This window comes from Oncorhynchus nerka, linkage group LG16 (genome assembly GCF_034236695.1).
Source record: "Oncorhynchus nerka isolate Pitt River linkage group LG16, Oner_Uvic_2.0, whole genome shotgun sequence".
NCBI classification, from domain to species: domain Eukaryota; kingdom Metazoa; phylum Chordata; class Actinopteri; order Salmoniformes; family Salmonidae; genus Oncorhynchus; species Oncorhynchus nerka.
In genome coordinates, this window is record NC_088411.1 from 30,407,438 (window position 1) to 30,426,254 (window position 18,817).

The following is an 18,817-nucleotide window of genomic DNA, read 5'->3' on the forward strand; positions in this document are numbered from 1 at the left end:
CCGGCAGATTTATGATCTCATAGCAGAAAAGATTCAGGAGATTCATGTGATCTACAATATTCAACATAAAGTAACAGCTACAGTCATAGACTCCTTTTGTATTTATTCCTCGTTATTCTTCTTCTATCATTTCACTTTTCCTCTCTGCGTTGTTGGGAAAGGCCTGAAAGTAAGCAGTTCACTGTTAGTCTGAACCTGTTGTTTACGAAATTTAGTTTGATTTGAGATAATGGCAGCAACTTTGTGAAGGCGTTCAAAGAATTTTCGGTAACACTTTATTTGGATAGTCTGTAGATGCTCTGCAGACTATCTACTAACCTTATCCCTAAACGTAATCCTTATCCTAACCCTAAACTTAATCCTTACCATAACCTTAACCCTAAAACTTACCCTAACCCTTATTCTAAACCTAACCCTAACCGTAACCTTAGCAAACAGTCAACAGACAGTTTGTTGATAGTATGATCATCTGTCAATTATCTACATGGATTATCTGAACTATACCCAATAAGTGTGACCAAATTTTCTAAAGACAAAGATGATGACCATGAAGACTATGTATTTGAGGATGTGGCAGCCATACTTGATGACACTTGTAAGGTCCATACCAGGGGGCCAGGGTTCTAGTCTGTAAGCAACCTTTCCCCTGTGCTCAGAGGGCACTTTCGGTTCTGCAGTTTAGCTGAAGCTGAGCCGAAAAGGAAAATTCCCAAAGATGGCCCCATATCGAAGTCCAATTAAAAAATTCCTAAAAAAACACCTTCATTATCAACTTTTTGCCAAAAATATCCATTGTTTTTTACAGTAATCTTCTTTCTGTCTTTCGAGGCCGATTTTTTCGCCATCACAAAGATATTAACATTTCATATCAGTGGCGGTCAGTGGTGTTTAAGATGAGGGAGGACACATTTTTTTTCATGAGCATGGCCTTATTTCTATTACAGCGTATTGGATGACTGTCATTCATATTCCATTCATCCAGTTCAAGGTAAGAGGCTACTACACAATACTCTAATTTTCCCTATTCCCATGAGAAAGTTGCTACAACCTAGCCTATGAATGAAATTTTACAACTTAGGTGCACACAGGTCGAGAGACAAGTTTGAGGTGAAAGACAGTGACCCGTGGACAGACAGTGACATTCAATACCACCTTGCTGTAACGGTTTTCTTGTGGTGAAGGAGAGGCGGACCAAAACGCAGCGTGGTTACATTGATTCATGTTTAATAAAAAAAGATAAACACGAACACTACAAAACAATAAACGTGGAAAACAAAAAACAGCCCTATCTGGTGCAAACACAGAGACAGGAACAATCACCCACAAACACACAGTGAAACCCAGGCTACCTAAGTATGATTCTCAATCAGAGACAACTAATGACACCTGCCTCTGATTGAGAACCATACTAGGCCGAAACATAGAAATACCCAAAACCTAGAAAAACAAACATAGATTGCCCACCCAACTCACGCCCTGACCATACTAAATAAATACAAAACAAAGGAAATAAAGGTCAGAACGTGACACTTGCACACTCTTGCCTACATCTAGCTGATATAGGGTGTAATCATTAGTCCAACAGTTACAAACAACAGTTTCTATTGGACAAATTCAGGTGTGTGTATCCCCGTTTTGTCCTGCTTGCTTCCGTTTCAGAAATGTTTTTCAACAGAATCAGCTAAATTAATATACCCCTGTCGTGTCTTTGGCTATGCCGGATTAAGTGATATGACATGCAATTCTATCAAATAATTTATCCGTAATTAATATCACCTGATTGAGCTAATCATGTAAATGTAATTAACAGAGAGTCGGGCACCACGAAATAATATTTATAGAGCTGTTATCTTCCGAATAAACTCTTAAAGACCTAGTAATAATTTACATCAATAGCAGTCAATATCAATCGTCATCTTAATTCAGTCTCATCTGAAAGTTGTAAATTCTTGGTTATCTGCACGAACCCTGGCAAACAATTTGAATCAGCAATACAAAATTGAGTTTAATTATTTATTTACTAAATACCTAACTAATCACACAGAATTACACATACACATAATTAAATCATAACTTGATTACAAATTACGTCATAAAGGAAAATGTCCCTAGCGGGCGGAATAGATATGACAGCTTGTTACACAAAGGAAAAGGGCTAGGTTTGAGTGAAAGAGTGGCAAGACTGAGGGACACAGGGAGAAGCTATGCTATCGTAAATACAGTATTATGCATTCTAAATTACCGCCCATTTGGAAAAGGAAAATGCAATAAATAGGTTGGTGGTAGATGGAAGGCCGTCCTTTTGAAGAATGTCTCTGGTTGTCAATTGGATACGTTGTAGTAACGTGGTTGGGTGATAGACGGGATACTCTGTCTGTTCCTTCCTAACCCTAGTTTCATCTGCTGTTGCTAACTCAAGGGCTAGGCGGTATCACTTCTGTAGTAAATAAGAGTTCAAAGTTCATACCAGTTTTATAGCCCATGTCCCTTCACAGGGGCGGGCCACTGATTGAGCAGCCCTATCTTATGAAAACCCAAATCTCACATTTTAGAAGCTAAAATCACATTTCATCCCATCACGAATATTTCATATTCAAACATTTAAATTGAACAACAATTCCATGTGACTTTCCACTGTAGAGTTTATGTCATCTTATCATTGATCAGAATGTCTCAGATGACAACCGAACTGACATCATATTCATTAAGTACCACCGCATATGTTCAATTGGTCGGGTACCAGAATATAATTAATTTCCCCCCACCTTCTGATGTTCCCAGAATCTCTATGTTAACCAAGGGGTTTGCAAATGTAACATCAGTAGGGTAGAGAGAGGAAAAATGGGGGAAGAGGTATTTATGACTGTCATAAACCTACCCCCAGGCCAACGTCATGACACCCCTAATCATGGGTAAACACACTTCACTTTCATAGCAGGCACATTGTATTCCTTCTCGCCTCTATGCGCTCTCCTCCTCACCTCTTCCCTTCGCTTGTGGACTTTAATGTACAACAGATCAGCTGTATGTGACCAGGTGAAAAAAACCTTTCCAAGCCAAACCATTACACACAGCCTACATAATTGCCACCATGTTAGCTAAAGTAACGTCATAGTTAGCGTAGCTAATAGTACTAAAGCGCAGTAAACCCGCTACAATCATGCAGTAACATTGCAGTGTACAGTCAGTAAGCATTTACATCAGCGGACCCGGCGGCAATACATTTGCCAAACCAAAAGCTGACCTTGACTTGGAAGAGTTCCAGCGTTGTGTTTGATATTCATAGCCAGCAAGCTATCATAGCATCCGTCTGTTTGAGCAGGGTGTTTCAGTAGGCTAAACTAGCTAGCTGCATTTGCTAGCTATGTAAGTGAAACTGAAAGTGGGGGAAAAAAAGACATTCTTCATTTTGGAAGAAATTAATTGGTTCAAAATTGTTAAACTATTGTCTTTCTCTGTTTGAGTCAACTACTCACCACATTTTATGCACTGCAGTGCTAGCTAGCTGTAGCTTTCAGTACTAATCAATACACTGACCCTTTGATTGGGTCAGACATCCTCCGGAAGTTGTCATAATTAATGTGTAAGACTATGGAAGGGGCTGAGACCCATGAGCCCCCTAAGTTTTGTACTGAAGTCAATGTACACAGAGGAGGATGGAAGCTAGCTGTCCTCCGGCTACATCATGGTGCTACCCTACAGAGTGCTGTTGAGGCTACTGTAGAGCCTCTTTGCAAAATAGTGTTTTAATCAATTATTTGTTGACGTGATTATATTTAGTATAGTTTTATCTAAAATGGATAACTTTTTTACAATTACATTTTTTTATGAAATTCACTGAGGAGGATTGTTCTCCCCTTCCTCCTCTGAGGAACCTCCATTGTTTAATATTCATCCAATGTATTCAATACTTCCAGATGGCGTGATGAGGCCGTCGCTGTTTGAGATTTCTCCAGTGCACACTGAGTGCTAGTGCGCAGGCGTAATTGGCTCTGTAAAGCAGATGGCATCAACCACGAAACGGCGTATGCAAACGTGAGTAGATTACGTTGCAAACAACTGGCACCCATCTCCCCAGTTCCTTACACCTCAATGGTTTATACTTGCAAAGTTTACATTTAAACTTTTTCTCCATCTCAAAATATGCATCAGCCAATTAAAATTGTTGATGTAGTTGCACATGATACAACGCTGGATCTATAGCTGTTCCCACAGGATAACCTGGCACATTTAGCCCTATGCTAACCTGAAATTATTTCCTGTAGCAAATTCTGCATCAGCCTATCAATGATCTTAGACATCATATGCACCAACCAATGGCATTTCTTAAAATAGGTCAACTTGGCCACCAGAGGGATATTTTAAGCCTCCAAATTCAAGGTTGACTTTTTTCCCACTTGGTCTCAATTGTAGTGTGCCAATATTTCTTAATGCATCCTTGACTAGGCTACTAGGTAATAATGTTATAAAAAATTCAAGAGGCACATTTTTGCATACAGTGCATTTGGAAAGTTTTCAGACCCCTTGACCTTTCCCCAAAAAATATTACAGTCTTATTATAAAATTGATTAAATAAAATGTTTTCCTCATCATTCTACACAATAGCCTACAATGACAAAGCAAAACTATAATTTTTCGCTAAATAAAAACAGAAATACCTTACAGTGCCTTGCAAAAGTATCAAATCAAATCAAAGTGTACTTGTCACGTGCGCCGAATACAACAGTGCTTACAGTGAAATGCTTACTTACAGGCTCTAACCAATAGTGCGAAAGAAAAAGGTGTGTGTGTGTGTGTGTGTGTGTGTGTGTGTGTGTGTGTGTGTGTGTGTGTGTGTGTGTGTGTGAACGTAAGTAAGTAAAGAAATAAAACAACAGTAAAAAGACATTTGAAAATAACAGTACCAAGGCTATTACAGACACCTGTTAGTTAGGCTTATTGAGGTAGTATGTACATGTGGGTATAGTTAAAGTGACTATGCATATAAGATAAACAGAGAGTAGCAGTAGTGTAAAAGAGGGGTTGGGGGAGGCCCACAATGCAAATAGTCCGGTTTGGTTACCTGTTCAGGAGTCTTATGGCTTGGGGGTAAAAACTCCGGTACCGCTTGCCATGCGGTAGTAGAGAGAACAGTCTATGACTGGGGTGGCTGGGGTCTTTGACAATTTTCAGGGCCTTCCTCTGACACCACCTGGTGTAGAGGTCCTGTAAAGCAGGCAGCTTTGCCCCAGTCATTTACTGGGCCGTACACACTACCCACTGAAGTGCCTTGCGGTCGGAGGCTGAGCAATTGCCGTACCAGGCAGTGGTGCAACCTGTCAGGATGCTCTCGATGTTGCAGCTGTAGAACCTTTTGAGGATCTCAGGACCCATGCCAAATCTTTTTAGTTTCCTGAGGGGGAATGGGCTTTGTCGTGCCCTCTTCACGACTGTCTTGGTGTGTTTGGACCATTCCAGTTTGTTGGTGATGTTGACACCAAGGAATTTGAAGCTCTCAACCTGCTCCACTACAGCCCCGTCGATGAGAATGGGGACGTGCTCTGTGCTCCTTTTCCTGTTGTCCACAATCATCTCCTTAGTCTTGGTTACGTTGAGGGATAGGTTGTTATTCTGGCACCACCCGGCAAGGTCTCTCTCTGGCACCTCCCTATAGGCTGTCTCGTCGTTGTCGGTGATCAGGCCTACCACTTGTTGTGTCGTCAGCAAACTTAATGATGGTGTTGGAGTCGTGCCTGGCCATGCAGTCGTGCGTGAACAGGGAGTACAGGAGGGGACTGTGCACGCACCTCTGGGGCGCTCCAGTGTTGAGAATCAGCGTGCAGATGTGTTGCTACCTACCCTCACCACATGGGGGCGGCCCGTCAGGAAGTCCAGGATCCAGTTGCAGAAGGAGGTGTTTAGTCCCAGGTTCCTTACCTTAGTGATGAGCTTTGAGGTTACTATGGTGTTGAACGCTGAGCTGTAGTTAATGATTAGCATTCTCACATAGGTGTTCCTTTTGTCCAGGTGGGAAAGGGCAGTGGAGTGCAATAGAGATCATCTGTGGATCTATTTGGGCGGTATGCAAATTGAAGTGGGTCTAGGGTTTCTGGGATAATGGTGTTGATGGGAGCCATGACCAGCCTTCCAAAGCATTTCATGGCTACGGACCTGTAGTCATTTAGGCAGGTTGCCTTTGTGTTCTTGGGCACAGGGACTATGGTGGTCTGCTTGAAGCATGTTGGTATTACAGACTCATTCAGGGACATGTTGAAAATGTCAGTGAAGACACCTGCCAGTTGGTCAGCACATGCCCGGAGCACACGTCCTCGTAATCCATCTGGCCCTGCAGCCTTCTGAATGTTTACCTGTTTAAGGGTCTTACTCACGTCGGCTACGTAGAGCGTGATCACACAGTCGTCCGGAACCGCTGGTGCTCTCATGCATGCTTCAGTGTTGCTTGCCTCGAAGCGAGCATAGAAGTGATTTAGCTCGTCTGGTAGGCTCGAGTCACTAGGCAGCTCGCGGCTGGGCTTCCCTTTGTAGTCTGTAATAGTTTGCAAGCCCTGCCACATCCGACGAGCGTTGGAGCAGGTGTAGTATGATTCAATCTTTGCCCTGTATTGACGCTTTGCCTGTTTGATGGTTCGTCGCAGGGCATAGCGGGATTTCTTGTAAGCTTCCGGGTTAGAGTCCCGCACCTTGAAAGCGGCAGCTCTACCCTTTAGCTCAGTGCGAATGTTGCCTGTAATCCATGGCTTCTGGTTGGGGTATGTACGTACAGTCACTGTGGGGACGACGTCCTCAATGCAGTTATTGATAAAGCCAGTGACTGATGTGGTGTATTCCTCAATGTCATCGGAAGAATCAAAACAGTCCTGTAGTTTAGCATCTGCTTCATCTGACCACATTTTTATAGACCGAGTCACAGGTGGCTCCAGCTTTAATTTTTGCTTGTAAGCAGTAATCAGGAGGATAGAGTTGTGGTCGGATTTACCATATGGAGGGCGAGGGAGAGCTATGTACGCATCTCTGTGTGTGGAGTACAGGTGATCTAGAATTTTTCCCTCTGGTTGCACATTTATCATGTTGATAGAGATTTGGTAGAACTGATTTAAGTTTCCTGCATTAAAGTCTCCGGCCACTAGGAGCGCTGCCTCGATTCCGTGAAACATAGGATATTACAGTTTTTGATGTCCCGTTGGTAGGATATTCGTGATCGTACCTCATCTAGTTTATTGTCCAATGATTGCACGTTGGTGAGTAATATTGACGGTAATGGAAGCTTTCCTAGTTGCCTTCTGCGGGTCCGGACGAGGCATCCGGCTCTTCTTCCTCTACATCACTTCCTTTTGCGAATAATTGGGATGTCTGCCCTGTGGGGTGTTTGGAGAATATTGTGTGAGTCCTGCTTGCTCTTGTTTTTGTTGAAATAATCTTTGTCTAATCCGAGGTGAGTGATCACTGTCCTGATATCTAGATGTTCTTTTCTGCCGTAAGATATGGTTGCAGAGAAATTATGTACAAAATAATGTACAAATATCGCGAAGAAAAACACATAGCACAATTGGTTATGAGACGTGAAACGGCGGCCATCTTCTCCAGCGCCATTCACCCCCCTTGGCATTTTTCCTATTTTGTTGCATTACAACCTGTAATATAAATAGATTTTCATTTGGATTTCAATTAATAGACATACTCAAAATAGTCCAAATTGGTGAAGTAAAATGAAAAAAATAGCTTTTTTCAAAAAATTCAATAAAATGGAAAGCAGAAAAGTTGTATATATATATATGTATTCACCCCCTTTGCTATGAAGCCCCTAAATTAGATCTGGTGCAACCAATTACCTTCAGAAGCCACATAATTAGTTAAATAAAGTCCACCTGTGTGCAATCTAAGTGTCACATGATCTGTCACATGATCTCAGTATATACTGTATACACCTGTTCTGAATGGCCCCAGAGTCTGCAACACCACTAAATAAGGCACACCACCAAACAAGCGGCACCATGAAGACCAAGGAGCTCTCCAAATCGGTCAGGGACAAAGTTGTTGAGAAGTACAGATCAGGGTTGAGTTATAAAAAATATTTGAAACTTTGAAAATCCCACGGAGCACCATTAAATCCATTATTAAAAACAGAAAGAATATGGCACCACAACAAACCTGCCAAGTGAGGGCCGCCCACCAAAACTCACGGACCAGGCAAGGATGGCATTAATCAGAGAGGCAACAAAGAGACCAAAGATAACCCTGAAGGAGCTGCAAAGCTCCACAGAGGAGATTTGAGTATCTGTCCATAGGACCACTTTAAGCCGTACACTCCACAGAGGTGGGCTTTACGGAAGAGTGTCCAGAAAAAAGCTATTGCTTAAAGAAAAAATAAGCAAATATGTATTGTAGGAGACTCCCCAAACATATGGAAGAAGGTACTCTGGTCAGATGAGACAAATCTTTTTATGACCTTTTTGGCCATCAAGGAAAACGCTATGTCTGGCACCCAACACCTCTCATTATTATAGAACACCATCCCCACAGTGAAGCTTGGTGGTGGCAGCATCATGCGGTGGGGATGTTTTTCCATCAGCAGGGACTGGGAAACTGGTCCGAATTGAAGGATTGATGGATGGCACTAAATACAGGGAAATTATTAAGGGAAACCTGTTTCAGTCTTCCAGAGATTTTAGACTGGGATGGAGGTTCACCTGCCAGCAGGGCAATGACCCTAAGCAAACTGATAAAGCAACACTCGTGTGGTTTAAGCGGAACATTTAAATGTCTTGGAATGGCCTAGTCAAAGCCCAGACCCCAATCCAATTGAGAATCTGTGGTATGACTTAAAGATTGCTGTACACCAGTGTAACCCATCCAACTTTAAGGAGCTGGAGCAGTTTTGCATTGAAGACTGGGCAAATTCCCAGTGGCTCGATGTGCCAAGCTCATAAATACATACCCCAAGAGTCTTGCAACTGCAATTGCTGCAAAAGGTAGCTCTACAAAGTATTGACTTTGGGGGGTGAATAGTTTTGCATGCTAAAGTTTTTTTTGTGTGTCTTATTTCTTGTTTGTTTCACAATAAAAAATATTTTGCATTTTCAAAGTGGTAGGCTTGTTGTGGAAATCAAATGATAGAAACCCCCCAAAAATCTATTCTAAATCCAGGTTGTAAGGCATCAAAAATATGAAAAATACCAAGGGGGAGAATACTTTCGCAAGCCACTGTATTAACATTAGTATTCAGACCCTTCTCTATGAGACTCAAAATTGAGCTCAGATGCATCCTGTTTCCATTGATCATCCTTGAGATGGCCTGAATGCCAAGCGTCATGTCTGGAGTAAACCAGGCACAGCTCATCATCTGGTCAATACCATCCCTATGGTGAAGCATGGTGGTAGCAGCATCATGCTGTGGGATGTTTTTCAGCAGCAGGGACTGGGAGATGAGTCAGGATCGAGGGAAAGATGAATGGATAAAACTGCATAGAGATCCTAGATGAAAACCTGCTCCAGTATGCTCAGGACCTCAACCTGGGGTGAAGGTTCACCTTCCAACAGGACAACGACCCTAAGCACACAGCCAAGACAACACAGGAGTGGATTTGGGACAAATCTCTGAATGTCCTTGAGTGGCCCAGCCAGAGCCTGGACTTGAACCCAATCAATCATCTCTGGAGAGACCTGAAGAGCTTAAGAGGATCTGCAGAAAAGAATTGGAGAAACTTCCCAAATACAGATGTGCCAAGCTTGTAGCGTTGTACCCAAGAAGACTCAAGGCTGCAATCGCTGCCTTAGGTGCATCAACAAAGTACTGAGTAAAGGGTCTGAGTCCTTATGTAAATATTATATTTCAGTTTTTAATTTTTAATACATTTGCAAAAATGTCTACAAACCTGCTTTTGCTTATGGGGTATTGTGTTTAGATGGAAAGAACAAAACAATTGAATACATTTTACAGTCAATAGTCAATAGTCAATACAGTCAATAGTGTTTGTCTTAAGTGCTAAGTTTGTTGCAGTAAGTGTGTTCAGGGGCCCAGTAATAGGCCACACCTGATCATTATTGTTATCCATTTTTCTGTGCTTTTGTGTGGGATAAATCTAGTGATGGAAAGTTTCTCTGCTTACTTACTCTGATCTTTTCGACACATTTAATCAAAAATACAAATATTTTTACTAATTTTGTTCATTTGAATCAGTAATACCCAGAGCACGGAGGACCCCACACCAGCAAACAATAAACTCAAAACTCAAAAGATTCATAATTCCACAAGCTTCTCGTTCACATGTTGTTCATCATAGGGGGCTTATTGAAACTGTCATTTGTGACTGAGACTTTAAAAATTTGCTTTAAGCAATGTACATTTGTTGATTGCTGGGCATACAAATATGATTATTTCTTGAAACATTTTACAATGATGTCTAGTTGTGGCTGCAACCGGACTAGATTGTGAACTACTCCTGGTGGAATGCAATGCATTGATTGACTGCTGTGAGGGTGATAAGCACAATATAATTTGCGAACTGGAGCCTCCCAAACTATTACTTCTCCAGTTCGAGTATGTTGAGAAGTCAGACCCTGTATATGTTTTGGTTCTACAAACTGTGTCCATCATAGCATTCACTAATCAATTAATTGCATTAATTCTTCCTGCAACACTATCTACTTTCCAACGTGGATATATAACAGACAGTTGTTGGCTGGAATACGTCTCTGGAACTGCTGAGCCGGAAAAGTGTGTATCAAATCAAATTTTATTGGTCACATACACATGTTTAGCAGATGTTATCGCGGATGCAGCAAAAAGCTTGTAAATGTGAAATGCTTGTATTATGGGATTCGGCCAACAGGTCAAAAGAATGACTAGAATGAACGAGTGCCTCAGAAAAATTCATCATGATTCTCGAGTCAATTAAAACAGTAATTCAAAATTAACGAATCATTCCTGAACTGCAAATCACTAACTTCCGGCGCCGACAGAGATGGCCGCCTCGCTTCGCGTTTCAAGGAAACTATGCAGTACTTTGTTTTTTTACTCTTTATTTCTTACATTGGTACCCCAGGTAATCTTAGGTTTCGTTACATACAGTTGGGAGGAACTACTGAATATAAGAGCAACGTCAACTCACCATCATTACGAACAGGAATATGACTTTCCCGAAGCGGATCCTGTGTTTTGCCTTCCACCCAGGACAATGGATCGGATCCCAGCCAGCGACCAAAAACAACGACGCCGTAAAAGGGGCAAACGAAGCGGTCTTCTGGTCAGGCTCCGGAGACGGGCACATCGCGCACCTAGCATACTACTAGCATACCAATATCCAGTCTCTTGACAACAAGGTTGATGAAATCCGAGCAAGGGTAGCATTCCAGAGAGACATCAGAGACTGTAACGTTCTTTGCTTCAAGGAAACATGGCTCACTCGAGAGACTCTATCCAAGTCAGTGCAGCCAGCTGGTTTCTTCACGCATCGCGCCGACAGACACAAGCATCTTTCTGGTAAGAAGAGGGGCGGGGGGGGGGGGTATGCCTTATGATTAACGAGATCATAACAACATACAGGAACTCAAGTCCTTCTGTTCACCCGACTTAAAATTCCTCACAATCAAATGCAGACCGCATTATCTACCAAGGGAATTCTCTTCGATTATAATCATAGCCGTATATATTCCCCCCCAAGCAGACACATCGATGGCCCTGAATGAACTTTATTTGACTCTATGTAATCTGGAAACCACATATCCTGAGGCTGCATTCATTGCAGCTAGGGATTTTAACAAGGCTAATCTGAAAACAAGACTCCCTAAATTCTATCAGCATATCTATTGCGCAACCAGGGCTGGTAAAATCCTGGATCATTGTTATTCTAACTTCCGCGACGCACATAAGGCCCTCCCCTGCCCTTGTTTCGGAAAAGCTGTCCACGACTCCATTTTGTTGCTTCCAGCCTACAGACAGAGACTAAAACAAGAAGCTCCTGCGCTCAGGTCTGTTCAACACTGGTCCGACCAATCTGATTCCACGCTTCAAGACTACTTCCATCACGTGGATTGGGATATGTTCCGCATTGCGTCCAACAACAACATTGACGAATACGCTGATTCGGTGAACGAGTTCATTAGAAAGTGCATCGACGATGTTATACCCACAGCAACGATTAAAACATTCCAAAACCAGAAACCGTGGATTGATGGCAGCATTCGCGCAAAACTGAAAGCGCGAACCACTGCTTTTAGCCAGGTCAAGGTGACCGGAAACATGACCGAATACAAAACAGTGTAGCTATTCCCTCCGCAAGGAAATCAAACAAGCTAAGAGTCAGTACAGAGACAATGTAGAGTCGCAATTCAACGGCTCAGACACGAGAGGTATGTGGCAGGGTCTACAGTCAATCACGGATTACAAAAAGAAAACCAGCTCCGTCGTGGATCAGGATGTCTTGCTCCAAGACAGACTAATTAACTTTTTTGCTCGTGTTGAGGGCAATACAGTGCCACTGACACGGCCCGCTACCAAAACATGCGGACTCTCCTTCACTGCAGCCGACGTGAGTAAAACATTTAAACGTGTCAACCCTCGCAAGGCTGCCGGCCCAGACGGCATCCCCAGCCGCATCCTCAGAGCATGCGCAGACCAGCTGGCTGGTGTGTTTACGGACATATTCAATCAATCCTTATCCCAGTCTGCTGTTCCCACATGCTTCAAGAGGGTCACCATTGTTCCTGTTCCCAAGAAAGCTAAGGTGACTGAGCTAAACGACTTCACTTCCGTCTTCATGAAATGCTTTGAGAGACTAGTCAAGGACACTATCACCTCCACCCTACCTGACACCCTAGACCCACTCCAATTTTCTTACCGCACCAATAGGTCCACAGACGACGCAATATCAACCACACTGCACACTGCCCTAATCCATCTGGACAAGAGGAATACTTATGTGAGAATGCTGTTCATCGACTACAGCTCAGCATTTAACACCATAGTACCCTCCAAACTCATCATCAAGCTCGAGACCCTGGGTCTCGACCCCGCCCTGTGCAACTCGGTACTGGACTTACTGACGGACCGCCCCCAGGTGGTGAGGGTAGGTAACAACATCTCCACCCCACTGATCCTCAACACTGGGGCCTCACAAGGGTGCGTTCTGAGCCCCCTCCTGTACTCCCTGTTCACCCACGACTGCGTGGCCATGCACGCCTCCAACTCAATCATCAAGATTGTGGACGACACTACAGTGGTAGGCTTGATTACCAACAACGACGAGACGGCCTACAGGGAAGAGGTGAGGGCCCTCGGAGTGTGGGTCAGGAAAATAACCTCACACTCAACGTCAACAAAACAAAGGAGATGATTGTGGACTTCAGGAAACAGCAGAGGGAGCACCCCCCTATCCACATCGACGGGACAGTAGTGGAGAGGGTAGTAAGTTTTAAGTTCCTCGGCGTACACATCACAGACAAACTGAATTTGTCCACCTACACAGACAGTGTTGTGAAGAAGGTGCAGTAGCTCCTCTTCAATCTCAGGAGGCTGAAGAAATCCGGCTTATCAACAAAAGCACTCACAAACTTCTACAGATATACAATCGAGAGCATCCTGTCGGGCTGTATCACCGCCTGGTACGGCAACTGCTCTGCCCACAACCGTAAGGCTCTCCAGAGGGTAGTGAGGTCTGCACAACGCATCACCGGGGGGCAAACTACTTGCCCTCCAGGAGACCTACACCACCCGATATCACAGGAAGGCCATAAAGATCATCAAGGACAACAACCACCCGAGCCACTGCCTGTTCACCCCGCTATCATCCAAAAGGCGAGGTCATTACAGGTGCATCAAAGCAGGGACCGAGAGACTAAAAAACAGCTTCTATCTCAAGGACATCAGACTGTTAAACAGCCACCACTAACATTGAGTGGCTGCTGCCAACATACTGACTCAACTCCAGCCACTTTAATAATGGAAATTGCTGGGAATTGATGTAAAAAAAAATGTATCACTAGCCACTTTAATAAATCTTCTTGGGGCTGAAATCCCGTTAACGGGATCGATATGACAACAGCCAGTGAAAGTGCAGGGCGCCAACTTCAAAACATAAGAAATCTCATAATTAAAATTCCTCAAACATACATGTATCTTATACCGTTTTAAAGGTAGTCTTATTGTTAATCCCACCACAGTTTCCGATTTCAAATAGGCTTTACAGCGAAAGCACCACAAACGATTATGTTAGGTGACCACCAAACCACAATAAAAACAGCCATCTTCCCAGCCAAAGAGAGGTGTCTCAGAAAACACAAATAGAGATAAAATTAAGCACTAACCTTTGATGATCTTCATCAGATGACACTCATAGGACTTCATGTTACACAATACATGTATGTTTTGTTTGATAAAGTTCATATTTATCAAAATATAAGTTTACATTGGCGCGTTATATTCACTAGTTCCAAAAACATCCAGTGATTTTGCATAGCCACATCATTCAACAGAAATACTCATCATAAATGTAAATGATAATACACATGGAATTATAGATATTCCTCTCCTTAATGCAACCTCTGTGTCTGATTTCAAAAATACTTTACGGAATAAGCAAGCCATGCAATAATCTGAGACGGCGCTCAGAAGAAATAATCACAATAGCCGCCATGTTGGCGAGAAATTGCATGATGAATATTCCCTTACCTTTGACGATCTTCATCAGAAAGCACTCCAGGAATCCCAGGTCCACAAGAAATGTTTGTTTTGTTCGATAATGTCCGTTGTTTATGTCCAAATACCTTATTTTGTTGGAGCGTTTGGTATACATATCCAAACGCTCATTCTGATCAGCGTTACGTAGGACAAAAACTTCAAAAAGTTATAATACAGGTCGAAGAAACGTTTCAAACTAAGTACAGAATCAATCATTAGGATGTTTTTAACATATAGCTTCAATAATGTTCCAACCGGAGTATTTCTTTGTGTCTTGATGAGCAATGGAACGCAAGTGGATACCATGAGGAATGCAGGTGATCAGAAAATGGCTGACTGCCAGTCACCTGATAGATTCAGCTCTCATTCAGTCCCACAACACAGTAGAAGTCTCATTCAAATTTCTATAGATGGTTGACATCTAGTGGAACCCCTAGGAAGTGCAACATCATTAATATCTCAAGAGGGTTTCATTGGGAACTGTGGTGAATACATACCAAGCTCAGATTTCTCACTTCCTGTTTTGATTTCTCCTCAGGATTTTGCCTGGCATATGAGTTCTGTTATACTCACAGACATCATTTAAACAGTTTTAGAAACTTTAGAGTGTTTTCTATCCAATAATAATATGCATATATTAGCAACTGAGACTGAGGAGCAGGCCGTTTACTTTGGGCAACTTATTCATCCAAGCTACTCAATACTGCCCCCCAGCCATTAGAAGTTTTATACAATGCCACTTAATATAATGTTTACATACCCTACATTACTCATCTCATATGTATATGTATATACTGTACTCTATATCATCTACTGCATCTTTATGTAATACCTGTATCACTAGCCACATTAAACTATGCCACTTTGTTTACATACCCTACATTACTCATCTCATATGTATATACTGTACTCGACACCATCTACTGCATCTTGCCTATGCCGTTCTGTACCATCACTCATTCATATATCTTTATGTACATATTCTTTATCCCTTTACACTTGTGTGTATAAGGTAGTAGTTGTGGAATTGTTAGGTTAGATTACTCGTTGGTTATTACTGCATTGTCAGAACTAGAAGCACAAGCATTTCGCTACACTCGCATTAACATCTGCTAAACATGTGTATGTGACAAATACAATTTGATTTGATTTGACTAGATACATCACAGAAGTTCTCTGTACAAAGTGGTATGGGACCAGAACAATGAGGTTTGACAGAACACAGGTAGACATGGGGAAATGCCCTGCATGGTTGCTAAGTGATGAGCACAAAACACTGCATTGCTTACAAAGGTGTCACGCTTACAAAGGACAGCCATTGTTACAGGGAGAAATATCAAGCACAAAATATTGCAGAATACCCGCACACATATCGTACAAAATCCTATTCAGGCTTCCACAAAAGAAAGGACATAGCAACACCCAAAGATGGACCGTAACAAACATATTTTATTCTGGGTACCGGATCCAGGGTATTTGAGTGCATACAGTACTATGCATTAGAGCCGCTTGAAAGTGTCGTGTTGTTGGCATCATTAAACTGAAGATTCATCTTGATCATAAACTCTCTGTAATTTTTATAACGCGATTAAACTGATTAATCATGTAACTGTAATTAACAAGGAAGTTGGGGCACCAAGGAAAATATTCAGATTTTAAAGTTATAATTTTTCTAATAGAACTTTCAGATATTTTCATATATGATCAATAGTCTTCTGATTAATGAATTCTTCTTTACCTCACGATAGTCTCATTCCAAACGTCATAAATTGTTGGTTATCTGCACGAACCCAGTCTTCACTATGAGTCATCCATACATCAATTGTCTTAAATCATATACTTACTAACTAAGTAATTCACAGAAATGCATAAACAAACAGTAGATAGTTACAAGGAAATGATAACGGAGTTTCCCTAGTGGGATAAACCGGTATCGCGGCTTGGTGGACAAAAAGGGAAGTTGGGGTCAAGTGAGATGAGACACTACAAAGTTGATAATTATAACAATTGCAATGCTAATCCTTTGCACATGAACGCTCACTCATTCGGGAATATTTGCAATCACTATACATATTTACAATCAGTGTGTCGTCGGGATCTCTGTTGAAAAGTTTGTTTCTGTTGGAGAGTTTGTCCTCTCTCTCTCTCTCTCTCTCTCTCTCTGTCATGGTTAGAATGAAATAATCACAATACAAATAATAATTTATGTCCAAATACCTTCTTTTGTTAGAGCATTTGGTATACATATCCAAACGCTAATTCTGGTCAGCGTTATATTGGACAAAAACTTCAAAAAGTGATATTACCAGTTGAAGAAACATTTCAAACTAAGTACAGAATCATTCATTAGGATGTTTTTAACATATAGCTTCAATAAAGTTCCAACCGGAGTATTCCTTCTTGTCTTCGTAAGCAATGGAACGCAAGTGGGTACCATGAGGAAAAAGCACAATCACAAAATGGCTGCTTGCTGGACAGCTGATATATTCTGCTCTCATTCACTCCCACAACAACATAGAAGCCTCATTATAATTTATATTGATGGTTGACATCTAGTGGAACCCCTAGGCAGTGCAACATCATTCATATCTCAATGGGATTTCATTGGGGACTCTGGTGAATACATACAAAGCCCAGATATCTCACTTCCTGTTTTGATTTCCCCTCAGGATTTTGCTTGTCATATGAGTTCTGTTATACTCACAGACATCATTCAAACAGTTTTAGAAACTTTAGAATGTTTTCTATCCAACACTAATAATAATATACATATATTAGCAATGGAGACAGAGGAGTAGGCCGTTTACATTGGGAACCTTATTCATCCAAGCTACTCAATACTGCCCCCCAGCCATAAAAAGTTAATGAGGCAAGGTCTAGATTTTATTCAAATCCAATTTTAGACAACTAACTTAACATTTCATCTTCCCCAAAACATCGTCTTTGATTTGGATATTTTCCATGCAACGATCAATGTATAAACATCAAACATATACTAGGAAAACTCTTCACGTTACAATTTTTTCGTAATAACGTCATCTATTAACCTTTAATAACAAAACAAAAATGACATACATTTTCATATTCCATCTATCGTCATGAGCACCATTCTGGCTGACGGAAACCATTGTTCCAAAGTCCCTTTATTTCATGTTTAATGTTTTGAGGCTGGTTCGCCATAGAAACAGGACAAAGGAATTTGTCTGTGGCGTGAGATTTACCAGGGGCGTGAGGGGTCATAAAACCCCCCACATCTTCAGACCACTAGATCTCTCCTCCTCTGTTGGGGTTGAGAGATAATCTGTCGGGTTGTGGTCTCCTGTAACCTGACCTGATCAGGACAGTCATAAAAATACCTTCTCCAGAACATATATGTTGTTCGGACCTCAAGGTCTGTGAGGTGGAAGATATTCCTTTGTTCTCTCTATGAAAACTCACTCTCTCTCTATACTGTGGCCATGAGGAGATAATCTCCTCCAGGAATTTACGACTTGAGGTCGCAGCAGCCTGAGTGTAGGAGACAGAGAGAGGGGGATGGTGCTCACTGTACCCAAAGAGGGCAACGTCATGACAAAAGTAAATCAAATAAAAAGTCTTAATGATATGGACTTGCATGTGCCTGAATAGCGACTTGCATGTGCCTTAGTATCTGTAAATATGAACACACATTTTAAATCACAAACTTAATTTAGCCATGGAAAAAGATAGATTCTTGCCTAGCCATGATTGGTTGAGATAATGGACTGGTTAAACATTCTGCCACTATGCCTCTGTCAAACTCTTTCTGATACTATTGCGGATATTTGACAAATATCATTTGATTTGATTAGATTGTTTATCCATACACGGGTAAGATTCCACAGTTAAAATAGCTACATGTGCATACATTATTTTGGCTAGTGAGTGGAGCAGCGGTCTAAAGCACTGCATCTCATTGCAAGAGGTGTCATTGCAGTCATTGGTTCAAATCCAGGCTGCATCACATCTGGTTGTATTTGGGAGTCCCATAGGGCGGCGCAAAATTGGCCCAGTGTTGTCCTAGTTTGGCCGGGGTAGGCCGTCAATGTAAATAAGAGTTTGTTCTTAACTAACTTGCCTGGTTAAATAAAGGTTATATATTTTTTATAAATAACTAGTGCAACT